The 18,181-nt window shown below is 39.1% G+C and overlaps 1 long non-coding RNA gene across 1 annotated transcript in view; it reads left to right on the top strand.

The window, feature by feature from the left end:
• LOC139701499 (uncharacterized) overlaps window positions 1-17,943 on the top strand; it is a 35,356-nt gene extending 17,413 nt beyond the window's left edge. The window contains exons 2-3 of the long non-coding RNA XR_011704032.1: window positions 16,396-16,525; window positions 17,881-17,943. This is a non-coding gene — a long non-coding RNA (uncharacterized lncRNA). The remainder of the gene's footprint in view (window positions 1-16,395; window positions 16,526-17,880) is intronic.
• Window positions 17,944-18,181: the final 238 nt, after the last annotated feature.

Raw genomic sequence — 18,181 nt, 5'->3', positions numbered from 1 at the left:
TATAGTGTAGAAAGAGGTTCCAGGAGATTAGGCTCCACAGGTGTAGATTGGGCTATGTTGTCTTTAAATTTAGATTCTCGCCCAATGCTAAAACTAAATATTCAAGGTCATGAGTTTAATGGGCTACTGGACACAGGAGCTGACCTTAGCATCATATCTCGTCAAGAATGGCCAAAACATTGGCCATTACAACAAGCCACTCAAACTCTTCGAGGCCTAGGAGTGGCGACTAAGCCCCATAGAAGTTCTATGATATTAGATTGGAAGGATCCTGAAGGATGTGAAGGAACTATACAGCCATATGTATTGGATCATCTTCCTATAAATTTATGGGGACTAGATGTCCTAGATCAATTAGGTGTGACATTAACAAATAACATCAATCCTAATGCACCCACTACTAGGGTTAGACAAGGCTTTTGGAAAGAAAAAAGATTAGGAAAACAAGGGCAAGGTATAGCAGCACCAATACAAATAGATCAAGGAACAGACAGACATGGGTTGGATTTTCAGAAAGGGCCACTGAGACAATCAAAATTACTTGGAAATCAGAAAGACCAGTGTGGGTTCCTCAGTGGCCCTTGACTAAAGAAAAGATACAAGTAGCCCATGATCTGGTCAAACAACAATTAGCAGAAGGACATATACAACCTTCCATATCTCCCCATAATACTCCCATTTTTGTCATCAAAAGAAATCTGGTAAATGGAGATTATTGCAAGATTTAAGAGCCATTAATAATGAGATGGTTATTATGGGACCTGCTCAATCAGGGATTCCTCAATTGTCTGCTTTGCCAAAAACCTGTTATGTTTTAGTTTTAGATATTAAAGATTGTTGTTTTTTTTTTTCAATTCCAATTCATCCCGAGGATAGTCCACGTTTTGCATTTACTATCCCTGCATTAAATCATGAAGGTCCTGATCAGAGATATGAATGGAAAGTACTCCCTCAAGGGATGGCTAACAGTCCAACTATGTGTCAAATATATGTTAACAAAGCAATCCAGCCACTTAGAAATCAAAATCCTGAACTACAAATATTTCACTATATGGATGATGTATTATTGGCACATAAAGATAAAACATTTTACTGGAATGTTATGCCACTTACAAACTTATTAAAAATTATAATCTAGAAATAGCAATAGATAAAGTATAATTAAATTTTCCAATTAATTATTTAGGAGTTCTATTATCCTCAACCATGGTCCGTCCACCAAAAATTCAAATACGAGTAGATCAACTCAAATCACTTAACGACTTTCAAAAGTTATTGGGAGACATAAATTGGATAAGGCCTTATTTAGGTATACCAACAGGAGAGTTGGGACCTTTATTTGATATTCTAAAAGGTCCATCAGATCCAAATTAACCCCGCATGTTAACTCCTAAAGCAAGAAAGGCATTAAAAATTATTGAAACATATATGGAAAATATACATTTGGATAGAATTGATATAAGTTTGCCTTTATTATTTATTGTACTACCAACAAATAATATTCCTACAGGAGTATTTTGGCAAGAAGGTCCATTATTGTGGATACATTTATCTTATTCTCCTAACACTATTCTTACTAGGTATCCTGAGGCTGTAGGACAATTAATACTCAAAGGAATAAAAGCAGCGTAGGGAGTGTTTGGAATTTCTCCCAATAAAATTATTACTCCATATACTATGGATCAAATTGATGAGTTAGCTAATGAGTTAAATACTTGAGCAATAATCAAGTGTAAATCTAATGTTTCATTTGATAATCATTTACCATCTAATCCTTTGTTGTCTTTTTGGTCTAAGCATCCTGTAGTTTTTCCTAAAATGACAAGAAAAACACCTATCATGAATGCTCCAAATATATTCACTGATGGGTCTAATAATGGTACAGCAGCAGTAGTTACCCCAGATCGAACTTTTACATTTTTAGTACCCAAACAATCAGCTCAAAAGGTAGAGCTTAATGCAGTTTTACAAGCTTTTGTGAAGTTTAAAGATTCTGTATTTAATTTATTTTCTGATAGTCAGTATGTAGTTAATGCTATAGTATCTCTTGAAGATGCTGGTAGGATTTCCCCTTCTTCTACTGTTTTCTCTTTGTTTTCCACTATACAAAGTCTAATCTGGACAGAAAAGATCCATTCTTTATAGGACATATTAGGGCACATACAGGATTGCCTGGAGCCCTTAGTTTAGGCAATGATTTAGCAGATAAAACTACACATGACATACATATTTTCTCTACATTTGAAGAAGCTACAAATTTTCATAAACGGTTTCATGTTTATGCTAATACTTTACAAAGGCGTTTTAAAATAACTAAGGAACAAGCCAGACATATAATAAAACAATGTCAAAATTGTGTGACATTTTTACCACAAGTTAATCTTGGAGTCAATCCTAGAGGACTGATACCTAACCATATTTGGTAGATGGACGTCACACACTCGCCAGAATTTGGAAAATTAAAATATTTACATGTTACAGTCGATACTTCTTCCGGATTTTTGATGTGCTCCCTTCATGCCGGAGAAAAAACTAAAGATGTTATAGCTCATTGCTTACAAAATTTTGCCACTGTGGGCATTCCTAAACAGTTAAAAATCGATAATGGTCCTGGCTATACCTCTACCTCTTTTAAACAATTTTGCTCATCATTTGGTATTACTCATATAACAGGAATCCCATACAATCCACAGGGACAAGGCATAGTTGAAAGAGCTCATCAAACTATTAAAACGTACTTATTAAAGCAAAAAGAGGGAATTGGAAGGGGATATATATCCCCCAAAGTTAAACTTAAAATAACGCTTTTTACTCTAAGCTTTTTAAATTTGGATTCATCAGGACTTAGTGCTGCGGAAAGGCATATGTATCCAAAAAATGTACATAAGCCTAAAGTACTTTGGAAAGATATTCTAACAGGACAATGGAAAGGTCCTGACCCAGTGATTGTCTGGAGTCGGGGGTCTGTTTGTTTTTTTCCACAGGGAGAACAGCAGCCAATTTGGATTCCAGAGAGATTAACTAAAACAATTTCTACAGATCGAAAAGAAGATGATTTGACTCAAATCCATAACAGCTGATATCCAGAACTCCAGCTTGGCCATTCTTACATCTGCGACAATGATTAACCAGGATGCTTTTTTCAATAGCTATTTTATTATCGCATTTCTCCACATCATAAGGTTCTATTTTTATTTTTTGAGCTCATACAAACCTAGGTTAATGTTTTTCTGATCAGTTTTATTTTTTTGACTGTGGAGTTTTTAAACATTGCAATGGAGATTTCACCCAGGTAAAGCTACAAGGCATTTACTATTTTCTTATGTGTTGTACATTTGTGTGCACATTTGTGTTTTGTGTTGTATGTCTATATGTGCGTATGTCCATATTTCTTATATGAGGAGCACTCATGAAAAAATGGATTTGAATTATTGCTATTTTTTTATTCACGTGATGTAAATGGTTTAATTTAAATTAGGTAAACAGCTGTTAAGGATTATTTTTAAAGGTGGTTAACAGATCTGTTTGTTTACTAATTTAAATTAGGTAAAAAGCTGTTAAGGATTGTTTTTAAAGTAGGTTAACAGATCTGTTTGTTTACATTCACCTTTCCTTTTCATTATATTTAATAATTCTTTTCAGGATAATGTCTCTTTAGCATCATTGCCAGAATTCCTATCTTCATCCCAGTGCCGGTGAAGACAAAGATAAAACCAAACTACAGCTTCTATGATAGCTATCACAGTAAACTGTATAAACTGATACATCAATGAATATAACTCAACAAGTAATGCTCAATCAAGGAGTCAACTTACTTTGGGAGGAAACGGATTTTGGGAGGAAATGGACATATTGATAGATTCCTCCGCTTTGAACTGCTTACAGAACTTGCCTGGACTATGTAACTATCATTTGGTGCAGCAAATTGTGGTAATGCTGGCATATCTTTGCTGATGGTGTCACCAGTGATGCAATTTTTATTTACTTGCCAGCGCACCCCATGTTAATTGTGGTAGTGCTGGCATATCTTTGCTGATGGTGTCACCAGTGATGCAATTTTTCCCAAGGAGCCGTCAATTGGCTTGGTATCGTGGCATTCCTGTATCCTCCTCCCTTCTGCTAGTGATGGTCTAAAATTTGGGGGCCAATGGCTATATGTTGGACGGTAGTCAGTGACGGGTATGATCCAGTTGCAGTGGTATCAACCTAAGACAGGAGGCTGACGCCTAAAGGTCAGTTTTCCGATGACGGGTAAGAACCATATGTTGAATTGGACAACCTACCAGGCACGGTCCTTAAGCCACATTGCTTGTTATTTAATTAATCAGAAGGGGGGAGATGCTGGGAGCCATTAGCCAAGTAGGTATGACAATTTCCTTGCCAGCGTACCCCATGTTGCTTAGTGGAAGGACTCGTGGAAATAGGACATTTTGCAGTGACATTGCATGTAGGTGACCTTGCTCAAGGACCAGGGCAGAACCGGGTTTAGGATGTTCCCGGTTTAGGATAATCGGGTTTAGGGCGTTCCCGGTTTAGGTTCCATGTTTAAGGTTTAAAATTATTCCTGCTGGGAATAGGGTGTATCCTGCTGCCTGATTTCCCCTTGAGTTCTCACGGGATTCAGACAGTATTTTTTGGGAGACAGAAGCCCAGTGGATGTGGATTTGGGCAGAGAACGTGGATTTCCCCAGAATGTGATTGTAGATGGCTGGTGTGAGTTCGGGAATAAAGAGTTGCTGTTTGAATCTACAAGCTGTGTGGTGGCTCGTGATTGTGTGCCCAGCCAGACTGTGGCATTTGTGCTCAGCCAGACTGCGGCAACCCCTAACAAATAAGAGTTATTTTTGAATTTCACAAAAATTTTTGTGAGTCATTTATTCGTATGCACATAGGAAGGTAAAGTCCAATTCATTCTACTGTCTTCTATATTCAGATTGCCCCTCCCTTTCCTTCATTCCCCTTTGAAAAATCCAATGTACTTCCATTCTTTCCTACCCCTCACTTATTGTGAGATATCATCCGCATACTAGAGAAAGCATTGGGCCTTTAGTTTGGGGAAATTGAATAACTCCCATTAGCATGACAGTCACCCCTTCCATCCACTGACTGGCAATGCGTGTCACTCCTCTTAGTTTGAGTAATATTCCACGGTGTGTATGTAGCACATTTTTTCACCTATTCATTGGGTGAAGGACACATGTGTTGGTTCCACATGAGTGATTGTGAGTTGAGCTGGTGTGAACATTGATGTGCCTGAATCACTATAGTACACTGATTTTAAGTCCTCTGGGTGTATGCTGAGGAGAGGGGTAATTGGGACACATGGTGGTTCCATTCCCAGTTTCCTGAGGAATCTCCACACTGCTTTCCAGATTTGCAACAGTTTGCAATTCCACAGCCATGGATGAGTGTAACTTTTCCCCCACATCCTCACCGACACTTATTGTTATTTGTATTCTTCATGATTGCCACTCTGACTGGTGTGAGATGAAATCTCAGTAGAGTTTTAGTTTGCATTTCTCTAATTGCTAGAAAAAACAAAAAACTCAAAAAATGTTGAACATTTTTTCCTATATTTGTTTACCATTGGTATTTCTCTCTCTTTGAAGTGTCTGCTCATTTTCTTTGCCCATTTATGGATTGGGTTATTGGTTTTGTGGTGTTCAGTTTTTTGAGTTATATCCTGGAGATTAGTGCTCTGACTGAGATGTGGGTGGCCAAGATGTTCTCCCATTCTGTAAACCCTCTCTCCCCATTCTTGATCATTTCCCTTGCTGTAAAGAAGCTTTTGAGTTTGGTTTCATGCCATTGATTTACTCTTGATTGAACTTTTTTTGCGCTTCAGGAGATTTATTGAGGAAGTTGGTTCCTAAGCCAACATGAGGTAGATTTGGGTCTCTGGGTCTCTTGTCTAATGCCTAAGTTCTTGATCCACTTAGAGTTGGGTTTTGTGCAGGTTGAGAGACAGAGGTTTAATTGCATGTGGCTACATGTGGATTTCTAGTTTTCCCCACTCCATTTTTTTTGAGAAGTTATCATTTCTCCAATGTGTGTTTTCAGCAACTTTGTCTAATATGAGGTCACTGTATTTCTGGGGATTCGTCTCTGTGTCTTCTGTTCTTATTATTGGTCTACCTGTCTGCTTGGTGCACATACACCATGCCGTTTTTGATACTCTAGCTCTGTAGTATAATTTAAGGTCTGGTGTTCTGATGTTTCCTGCTTCATTTTACTTGCTAAGGATTGGTTTGGCTATTCTGGGCCTCTTGTTTTTTTTTTTTTTTTCCCAAATGAATGTCATAACTGATTATTTCTATTCCTATGGAAAATGATACTGGGATTTTAATAGGAACTGCATTCAATCTGTGTAGCACTTGTGGTAGTGTGGCCATTTTGACAATGTTAATTCTGCCTCTCCAAGATCATGGAAGATCTTTCCATCTCTTAAGGTCTTCTTCAATTTTATTCTTTAGGGTTCTGTGTTTTCATTTTAGAAGTCTTTTATCTCTTTTGTTAGATTGATTCCCAAATATTTTTTTGAGGCTACTGTGAATTGGATAGTTTTCCTAATTTCTTTTTCAGGCAATTCATCACTGATACATAGGAATGCAATTGAATTATAGGTGTTGATTTTACATTCCACTACTTTGCTAAATTCATTTGTGAGTTCTATAAGTTTTCTAGTGGAGATTTTTGATTTCTCTAATATAGAATCATTTCATCAGCAAATAAGGATAATTTGAGTTCTTCTTTTTCTCTTCATGTCCCTTTAATTTCTTTCTTCTGTCAACCTGCTCTGGCGAGAGTTTCAAGATGATGTTGAATAAGAAATGGTGAAACAGGGCATCCTTTACTTGTACCAGAATTTCAAGAGAATACGCTTTCAATTTTTCCATTTAGGATGATGTTGGCATTGGGTTTAGCATATACAGATTTTAAAATATATGTTCCTTATATTCCTGGTTCTTCTAGAATTTTGAACATGAATGCTTGTTGTACTTTATCAAAGTTTTTTTGTGTATCTATTGAGATAATATGATTCTTGTCTCTAAGTCAATTGATGTGATGTATTACATTTATTGATTTCCGTTACGTTGAACCAAACTTGCATCTTTAGATGAACCCCTCGTGGTCTTAGTTCACTAGATATTTTAAATGGTTTTATATGCAGTTTACCAGAATTTAATTAAGAATTTTTGCATCTAAGTTCATCAGGGATATTGGTCTGAGGTTTCTTTTCTTGAGGTGTCTTTGTCTGGTTTTGGTATCAGGGTGATACCAGCTTATAGATTGAGTTTGAAAAGGTTCCCTCCTCTTCTATTGCCTGGAATAATTGGAGGAGTGTTGGTGTTAACTCTTCCTTGAAAGTGTCATGGAATTGGCTGAGTCCTATGAGAACTCAAAGTTTTTAATGAGATATGATTTGTATTTTCAGTCATTTTACTTTATTTTTGGCTTTTCATTTGAATTAGTTTGTCCTTCCTTCCCTTTGATTATTTCTCACTTACATTTTTCGTTTCTCCTTCAAGAAATATTTGAGTATATTTTGTTATGCATTCTTTCTAGTCTTGTAAATTTCTTTAACTTATGTTTGTCATGAAAGGTTTTTATTTCAGCGTCAATTCTGAGATTTTATTTTGCTGGGTATTGTACTCTTGGCTAGCATCCACTTTTTTCAGTGCTCAGTATATATTATTCCAAGACATACTAGTTTTTGGGGTCTTGGTTGAAAAACAGGCTGAGATTCAGATTGACTTCCCTCTAAATGTGACACTTCGTTTTTCTCTGAAAGCCTTTAAAATTCTATCCTTATTTTGTATGGTAGGCATTTTCATAATAATGTGCCTTTGTGTGGGTCTGTTTTAATTTTGCATATTTGAGGTCCTGTAAGCCTCCTGTATTTGATTTTGCACTTAATTTGTTAGGTTTGGGAAATTTTCTGATACTATTTCATTGAAAACTTGTGCATTCCTTTGGTTTAAATCTCTGCCTTCATTTATCCTGATAAATCTTTAGTTTGGTCTTTTCATGTTATCTCATATTTCTTGGAAATTCTACTCACATATCTTATAACATCTTCTCTGCATGGTGAGCTTTATTTTCAAAATTATATATTTTGTCTTCATGGCCAGAATGGATATTTTAATATTTTAATATCTTTCTTAACCTGAAACAGAAATGCAAACCTGAAGCTGAGTTTGGAAACCTTAGGAGACATAATACCCCAAACCAAATGGTCATTATGAGAGTGGACCAGGGATGACAGCCTCACATTTTAGGGAGAGGACCCTCAGAGCCACTGGGAATGCATGGGAGTTTTCAGTAATCACTCACCCCAGAGGAGAGACATTACAATATGTGGAATAGGATTGAGCTAATTTGAACATAGGTTTTAAAAAATGAGAATATGGGTATAGTCCACATTACTGGGAGCTGTGAGATCCTCACATGAGTGTGTCCAGGGACTTGAGAAAAGTTTTGAGTTCGACTCTCCCCCAGTTTCTATTATCCAGCAGAGACCAAAGTAAAAGTAAGTGACATGTTCCACTGGGGAAGCCACAGTTTTGCGTTCCCAAGTGGCATCTTGTCACCTTCTTCAGATGCTAAAATTAAAGGCCTACAGAGAGGTGAGTTAAAGACCTCCTTTCCTTAAAATGGTGCAGGATCAGCACAGGTCTCCTGACTCCCCATGCTACCTTCCTAGGTAAGTGCTTTTCTATTGCTAAGGTGCAGCACCAGTTTGTGAGTGGGCTTCTGTGATTGTGATGAAGAATTAAAATAGTCCAATTGTATGTTAGGTTCTTTGGTAGTTCTGAATTATGTCCTCAGCTCTACCCACACTCAACATCTCAGAGGACTGTTTTCTCTAGATTTCAAAGAGAAATTCTCTTCTTACTACAGTTTGCCCTTTACTTTGGTGACTTAGAAATGATTATCTCAAGTAATTCATTTCAGGTTCTCATCGATTTCTCAGATGCAGTGAGTTTAATGTATGGCTCTATCAGATCTCAAAGTTCACATTACTAAGTTGTCTTGCTATCTTCTGCTATAATCTTACTAGCTCATATTAATATTCACCAAGGAAAATAATTTTATTTTACACTCTTGACTTTCATTCTCTTGTCTCCATAAATCAGTTCAAAATATTTTTTCAGCATTCAGTTTTACTACCTGAGATAATGAGTGAGAAAGTTATACACACTGAAGTACTTTTCAATTAATCAGAATGAAATGATGTTCTCTGTGCGGATCATTGACTTATAGAGGGAGTTGAGCCTCACATTCCTACAAAACATCAAATAGCATTGTCTTATGCTGATATATTTTGTCTCAGTTTTCACCTCACAAAAGTAAACCCATCATGCTCTAGGAAACATCAAAAAATATAGATCTGATAGAGCCATACGTTAAACTCACTTCCATCTGAGAAATAGATGAGAACCTGAAGTGAATTACTTGAGATAATCATTTCTTATTTAAAAAAAAAAAAAACTAACAATATTCATGAATCACCAAAGTGAAGGGCTAAATCCGGTGCCAGGGGTTTCAAGCTGGAGCAGGGACCAGGGGCTGCAGTTGTTTACTATTAAAACCAAGTGGTTAGAGTAGCAATTGCCCCTTCCTGGCTTCCAAAGTTCCCATGGTGTCCCCTCAACAGGACATCAGGTAGAACGGAGATGTTAGTGGGGAAGTCATGGTGAACTTATCTGGATGAAACAAAAACCAAATATTCCCTTTCTGTAGGTAATGCACATCACTAAATGAAAACATGCATCCCAGTGGTTACACAACACATGTGACTGTGTTAACCTTGCACCCGAGAAAACAGATATGTCCCCCATCCCTGCAGCCTGTGTCTCTCCACACACAGCTCTGGCACCCCAAGCTGGTGTTGGGCTCCACTGATAGCCTCCTCCTCATCCACTGCTGTCCTTGCCAATGGCCAGGCTTCTCCGACTTTGTTATCGATCACTAGTGTCTGGCCCATTTGTTGAGATAGATAGATAGATAGATAGATAGATAGATAGATAGATAGATAGATATCAGGGTTGTCCATGATTTGAACAGTGGCAAGATGCAAAATGTTTAAGTGAAGGCTTCCCTGGTCAGGACAGGAGAGGAGTCACTGCTGTGTTACATCTCCCTCAAAGGGACCTCACTCCATCAGCTCTAAGGGACCCTAGGGATGATTTCTTAAAGAAACAAACCTCCATTCACACGTTTTTGTCCATTTAGGTTTCACCCTCTAAACTTAAGCTTTTCTTGTTCCTCCCTTTGTGAGCTCTTCAAATGAGAACTGTTTCTCAACTTCTTTTCCACATTATCTTTCTCTGTTGTATGTCATTGTGTTCAGATCCTCCACTCTAAGGATGGCTTGTTTCCTCCAGGGTTCAAGTCATGACCTGGGGCTCAGCACACCAGGGCAGCCAGGACCTGCTGCAGCCCCTCTCTCCCCAGAGCTCTGTTTGAGGAGGGCATCCTGGGCCATCCTGATGATGGACAGGCCCTGTGTCTGCACCCCAATTTCCTAGACTGAGTGATCCTGGCAGCTGTGAGTGGGGTGAGGCACAGCCGAGAGGGCACAGGCTCAGAGGATTCTTTTTAACTTGCTTTTATGAAATGTCCACTTTTTCTGAATGTTTTTTAATAAAACTGATAAATCATCACAGAAGTATCAACATTGCATTCTTTATAAAACATCTACCTGTGAACCATGGAGGGCACTGTGGGTCTCACTGATACACATGTGTGTGACTTGCACAGTGTGCACACAGCAAGATACATCTCTGCCTGCTGTGTCCTGGTGCTGCAGGGAGCTAATGCCTGTGACAGGGGACCCGTGACAGCATCTGACACTGCCACTTCCTTTCAACAGCATTGAGGAGACAGGAAAAAAGGTTTCCAACTCTAACTAGGAAGTTTCTCCTATAGAAAAAAGTTTTCCACTGGATTTCAGGTCAAGCTCCTCTGAAAATACAATTCCCTTCACTCAACAATCCGTCCCTCCCTCCCATGACAATGCTGGCAGGGCTGTGTCCCCTGGGCCATGCTGAAACCCAGTCCTGAGCCCTCCATCCACAGAGGACCCGATACGCTATTCGTCCTGATATTCTGATGCTGCACATTTTATTTTGTTAAACCAAATTAAAGAAAATTTGTATTTCGTAACATGATAGAAGGGAATTCTAGTTATTTCATTTTCTGTGATTTTTTAAGAGGCATCTTCAAATGTTATATATCCAGTTTATGTTGTTTTAAGGGACTTTGGGGATCAAAATGTCAGGGTATATCTTATAACTTTCTTCAAATACACATCCAGAAATAAGCATTTCTATATTTAGCTACACAGAAGTCAGAGAAACCATGTAGCACTGTGCCTACTAATAACCATCTGTGATTTTTAAAATGTGGAGACTCCTAGACCACTATATTAGCATTTTTCTTTTGTTTTCTTGAGCATACCAAGGGAGCACATCTTCTTTTGCTGAAGATGTGAATGGAGAAATATATATATATTTAATAATTTAATCATTTGGAAGAGCTGTAATTTTCCTAATATGACTACTTAATTTTAATTTTAGACAATGGCATTTCCTCAAAGATTTCAAAGCAATTATTTAACTAGTTTTGAAGGACTTAAATTGTCTTGACCCTCTGACATTTTGCTCACCCTTAAACTGATTTTTATCCAACTTTAATTTTCTAGGTAGCTGTGAAAATAACTTATACTCTTGCCTTCTTCTTTTTCAGATGATAAAATGTGGCAATATGTTATGGGTCTCAATGTAAACATTAAAACTGAAATAAAGTAAATACCTTTTCTCTATAGGAAAATATTTCATAAGGATGTCATTACCAAATTGTCTGGTGTAATTTTTCCTCTCCCTTCTCTGGAGAAATATCACTCCTAGCTAAGAGAAGACATGAAAGCTCACTCTCTATGGAAACTCCTCTCTCAGCATGAGGTTGGATTCCCATCTCCTAATTAAAACACTGAAAATTATCACCCCAAATATAGCTGAAATTGTGCAGGAGGTAGTGGCACAAACCTGTAATTTTGGGAGGCCATGGCAGGAGGATTACTGATTTGAGGCTGGCCTCAGCAACATAGCAAAGCCCTAAGCAACTTAGTGAGACCCTAACTCAAAATAACAAAGTAAAAAAGACTGGAATGTGGCTCAGTGGGTAAGCACCCTTGAGTGCAATCCCTGGTACAAAAAGAAAGTGTTTAAATTGTGATTATTTTTCACCCTTTTTTCCATGTGCCATAGAATGGAAAGAAAAGAAATTTTAGAATATGATCATGCTAATAACTGATGGTTCTGTTCACTTAGGTGTGGTTTTCTGGTATAATTAAATATATATAAAATAATATAATTGGTTAAGCAACCTTGGGTTCAATCTCTGGTACCAAAACATATATATTAATCAATAAATGCAAGAATTCTGATTGCAGAGTCAACATTTTGATATCTGGTCTGTAAGTTGGTGATGAACAACCCAGACACTGGAGGTACAGAGCTGTATGAGGCTGTCCCCTTGACACCCTTTCCTTGAGAGTTCTCTGTGGACGTCCCTGCAATCTGTCGCACTGGAGTCCCCTTCAAATGCCACATACTCATCTTTTGGTCAGGTGGTTGCACATGCCCAGGAAGATCAATGTTGACCCTGGCCATGAAAGCAAAGAGACCCATGGAAGATGCTGTGTCTGAGCACTGAGAGGACTGGGGAGGGGGTGTCAAGGGGACCCCCATGTTTTGAAGAAGGCAGTCTTGGGAGTCAGGATGTAGAAGCTGGTGATGGTGGCAAGGAGGAGTTGACCTTCCTTTTATTCTAAGGTGTTGACCATCTGCTTCTTCTCCCCAGGGAATAAAAAAAATGACCCAAACCAGCACACTTTACATTTTTCTTGCTGTAAGAAATACCTTTTGCCTCCAAATTGTCATTGGGATCACAGCCAACATCTTCCTGCTCCTCTTCCATGTCCTCATGTTCCTTCTCCAGTGCAGGACCAGGCCCACGGATGTGGCCATTGCTCACCTTGCCCTGATTCATCTGCTGATGCTCATAATCAGGGCACACCTGAACCTAGGCATTTTGGGGGTTCAGGACTTTTGGAAAAAATTCATATGTAAAGCCATCATCTACCTGTACAGGCTGATGAGGAGCCTGTCTGTCACCACCACCTGCCTGCTGAGTGTCCTGCAGGCCACCACCCTCAACCCCAGAAGTTCCTTTCTGAACAAGTCCAAGCACATGTCCCCACAGTGCAGTGTGTGGACCTTGCTCACCCTCTGGGTGTTCAACATGTTCTTCACTGTCGCATTTGGGTCTCCATGGGTGGTACCTCCAATGACACAGCAACTTTCAGGTTTGTCTCTGAGTCCTGCACTGTCACCGCCACAGGTCACCATTTCAGGACCTTCTTTTCCATGACAGGAATACTCTGGGACATTTTCCTTCTCAGGCTCATGGCCGTTTCCAGTGGGTACATGGTGGCCCTCCTGTGCAGGCATAAGAGGCAGTGCCAACACCTCCACAGCACCAGCCTGTCCCCAAGAGCTTCCCCAGAAATGAGGGCCACCAGGACCATCCTGCTCCTCATGGGACCCTTTGTGCTCATGTACTTTGTAGACTGTGTGTTTGGGACAGATGCACAGCGAGGATCCCACCCACCTGGGGGTCCAGATGCTGGTGTGCAATGGCTATGCTACCCTCAGTGCCTTGTTGCTGATCTGTGCTGAAAAACGAATCATCAATTTCTTCCAATCCACACTGGGGAAGGAGAGGAAATGTTTACACAGTGCCAGATAACCCCTACTTTTCTCACCTCCCACTTTACTTCTGAATATCCACAAATGTGTTTGGGAGACTGAGGCAGGAGGATTGCAAGTTGGAGGCCAGCCTCAGCAACTTAGCAAGGCCCAAAGCAACTCAGTGAGACCCTGTGTCTAAATAAAATATAAAAAGGAATGGGGAAAGGGCTCTGTGGTAAAGTGGTTCTGGATTCAAACCCTGGTATGAAAATTTTAAAAAAGACTAATTCACCGATTTAGTATGCATAACCTTACTATGGATCACAAAAGCAGATATCATTCACTGTCCACATTACACAAAGTGTGCTCACCCTTGGCTGGAAAAATTCTTGTTGGAAGAACTACTTTTCTTCATCATAGCAAGGGAAAAAATATGCATAAGTACAACTCTGTGTGCCTAAATATAATTAGTGTTTTGATTCTTTCTTTCATTAGAGAAACAAACATCAATTAAGATCATCAATTCCCTCAATGTTAACTCCACACGTTTTTCAAATCACAATTGTCCCTTTTTCTTCCTCGTATTTCTTTTCATTCATATTTTCATATATTTATTTTTTCAATATTATTTTATTTGCCTCTGAATGATAAGCCCATAGTGAGCGTAGGTAATCAGGAATCAGTACAGGAGAGAGCTCAGGTGGTAAACAGATCTCAGTTACATTCCAGTTCTTTTTCTGTGGGCCTTGCAACCTCGAACTAGAGGCCTCTTTCAGCCTCATTGGAAGGCTTCAGAGATTAGCCTGGTTCCTGCACGAAGATGATCTGCAAATGTATGAAGCATGCCATGGGGAAAAATTAGAGTAACAGCTACCTTCTGTGTGCACACACATTACATGTATATATTAACTCTTAGTAGCCATAGTGAGGCTCTGAAGGTATTAGTGTTATTTTCCCCTCATTACATTAGGAAACAAAGACCCAGATAAATAAAGTCAGTGAATTGCAGAGGAAATAGGTGGAGAAAATCATGATTTGAGTGACAGTTAGGCCACAGGTCTTGGGCAATAGCACTTAGCCAATGGTATTTCTGACAGAACAGTGATGTCATGTTAAAGTGGCACACAGGTATCACAGCAATTGCTACAGACAGCTGGAGATTGGAATGCCAACCCCCGTCCAGCATCTGTCTAGCTTAGAAATGCAGCTGAATGCCAGGTGGCCATGTGTTTTGACCTATGGTGATAGAGCATTAACCAAAGAATTCAGGATGCTGGATTGAACCCCAAAAGGTCAACCTCTGGAGGAGACCCAAGCCATCACCTTCCTTCTGGGGTAGCATGTGGAGAGTGCTGTGGGGACTCTCAAGGACATGGGTCCCAAAGTCGGGAGGAGACTGCTATTTCTACTGACTCCTGAAATGTCTACTTTAACCAAAGAAGAAGGCATTGGGTGGATTTCTTTTTGCCTTCTTCAATATTAGCTACAAATTCTGTATACTAGATGATATTCACATATTGGAGTTTTGTGTTTGTTTGTTTGTTTTTTGAGGTGAAATCTTGCTGTGTTATAGAGGCTTGTCTTGAACTCCTGAGCTCAAGTGATCCTCCTGCCTCAGTCTCCTGAGTAGCTGGATACACAGCTCTGCCGTGCTGTGTTCTGCTCAAAGATTCAGATTAGTGCTGAGACTACAATGCTGTCTGTCTTTTTATTGATTTTTTAAAAAATAAATGACAGCAGAATGCTTTACAATTCTTATTACACATATACAGAACAATTTCTCATATCTCTGGTTGTATATAATGTATGTAGACTACAATTTGTGTCTTCATACATGGACTTTGGATTGGTGGAATGTGGTGTCTGACTTTTGAGTAATTTATTCTAACTTCAATTCAACAGACTGTAACACCATCAGGATGTGGGCAAAACTGTCACTATCTATGAAGAAAGAAAGTGTGAGTGTCTGCATCTGGATCTTGTGTGACCTGGACAGTATTTACCCTAGGGACAGTTGAGATCATTAAAGAAAAAAAACAGCCACAAATGTCTTCCACAAAGTGTTGGAAATCCTTGGCTGTCCTAAGGAATCAAGCACATGTTTGGAAGTAGCCAGCAAGGTGAACTTGGCATCTGCAGAAGGGTGTGCCATGGAACCCAATGGAAAGAATCTTGCATGCCAGCCTTGTGTGCTCTTGGGCAGAGAGCCCACCTGTGTTCACCCTAATACAGCACTGCACCCACTCTGATAGGAGGAGCTCAGGCTAACCACTCATGCAACTGGCTAATTTTGAAAATCCAGAGGGCAAATCAAAAGCTATTGTTAAACTGCACATGACTGGACCTTACACCCCAGTGAAGGCTGAATCTTGTGTTCTGATTATGCCCCCCCACTATGTATTTCACATAAAATCTGCATTTTTTTTTCTTTGTAGGCCTTTTGGTCTTCTTTTCACTTTGGCTCTTGCACCCTTTCTCAATGCCAGGCACCCGAGCCATATTAACGTTAAAACGTGGTTAAAGGTTCTTTCCATGGTAAAGGGTTCTTTCCTTCTGAGCAGTTTGGGTAGCCTTCGTGGTGATCAGGAGCACCTGGTGAGGGCCTTTCCATCTCCATTTAAGCTTGTCTCCTTTGCAGGTCTTGACTAAAACCCACTACCAGGCTGGATGTGAATTGTGAACTCCAGAGCATGTGTCAGGGCAGCAGCTCATCATGGTTAAACCAACCAACAAACCAAAAAAATAGATCAAGTGCACCTGTGCAGGAGGTGAGGCACACCTGTAGGTCTCAAGTTGACTAAGAAGACACTTGTGACTTAGACAGAGCTTTCTGTGTTATTTATTAGGCATTTCTATGTATTTTTGTAACCTCCGTGTCTATAATGTTACAGTGACCCCTTCTATTTAAGTGGGGTCACTATTCATGCTGGAAGTCAGCTTTATATTCTGTTGGTTCTGTAGTAATGGCTTATTGTCTCAACCTTACTCAGGTTGGTTTATTAGTAGTAGTGCTTCTTCAAACACCAAGAGGTGACAGTTACAAAGTTGTACAGAGAAAATACAAAATGAAGTAAACATGAGCAAAAACATATTCAGTTTGCATAAGAACTTGCACCAAAAGCATATTTTTTATCCCAAACTCTACTTAGTGATGTATTATATCCCTGTTTGAGATCACAGTCAACTTAACAACAAAAAAAAAAATCTTTTGAACATTTTAAGTGTGCTTCATTCTAGCCAGTGTACACACACACACACACACACACACACACACACACACACACACACACACACACATATATATATATATATATATATATATATATATATATATATATATATATATATATATAATTGGTTGTTCAAAACATTACAAAGCTCTTGACATATCATATTTCATACATTAGATTCAAGTGGGTTATGAACTCCCATTTTTACCCCAAATACAGATTGCAGAATCACATCGGTTACACATCCACATTTTTACATGATGCCTTATTAGTGACTGTTGTATTCTGCTACCTTTCCTATCCTCTATTATCCCCCTCCCCTCCCCTCCCATCTTCTCTCTCTACCCTATCTACTGTAATTCATTTCTCTCCTTGTTTTTTGTCCCATTCCCCTCACAACCTCTTATATGTAATTTTGTATAACAATGAGGGTCTCGTTCCATTTCCATGCAATTAACTTAGAATACCTTTATCCAATTACAACGTATTAAATGACATAATACCGACCAAATTGATTTTCTCTGTATAAATCTGAAGGTGACGATTGCTACAGACAATTTCATTTTGAAGAACTCCAAATTGGTACAAATGTTCTAAGCTCCACATTTTAAAAGGCTTGTACACTTGAGTACCATGAGTATATCTTATATACAGAGAAGCCAGTAATGATTCAGGTCACAATTACACAGATGCCCGTATTAAGTTTATTAACTAAGTTTAAATTCTCCCTCTGCCTCTTTTTTGTGAGTATGCGTGTGTGTGTGGATACATTTATTTTTTTATATATTTTTAAAATTTTATGATTGATTTAATAATAAATGACAGTGGAATGCATCACAATTCGTATTACATGTATGCAGCACAAATTCTCATCTCTCTGGTTGTATACACAGTATGTTCACACCAATTCGTGTCTTCGTACATGGACTTTGGATAATGCTGTCCATCACATTCCACCATTCTTGTTCCTCTCTGCCTCTTGGTGACCACGTCCAGACGTCCTTTCCTCTGTCATACTCTTCCACCAAGAAGGTCAGCCTCACCTCAAGCCCCAAGGAATGGAGTCAGTCATCTATGGACTGAGATTTCTGCAGCTGTGAGCTATAGGGGGTCTACAGCAGGCACCTGGAAATGGAAGCCTCTTTCTCCAGAAGACCACAAGACTCTGCCTTCGGCAGAGACACAACAGGCAGT

Source organism: Marmota flaviventris, chromosome 13 (assembly GCF_047511675.1).
Source record: "Marmota flaviventris isolate mMarFla1 chromosome 13, mMarFla1.hap1, whole genome shotgun sequence".
Classification (NCBI taxonomy): domain Eukaryota; kingdom Metazoa; phylum Chordata; class Mammalia; order Rodentia; family Sciuridae; genus Marmota; species Marmota flaviventris.
The sequence above is the reverse complement of the archived record's forward strand: the minus strand, read 5'-3'. Positions and strand labels throughout refer to the sequence as shown.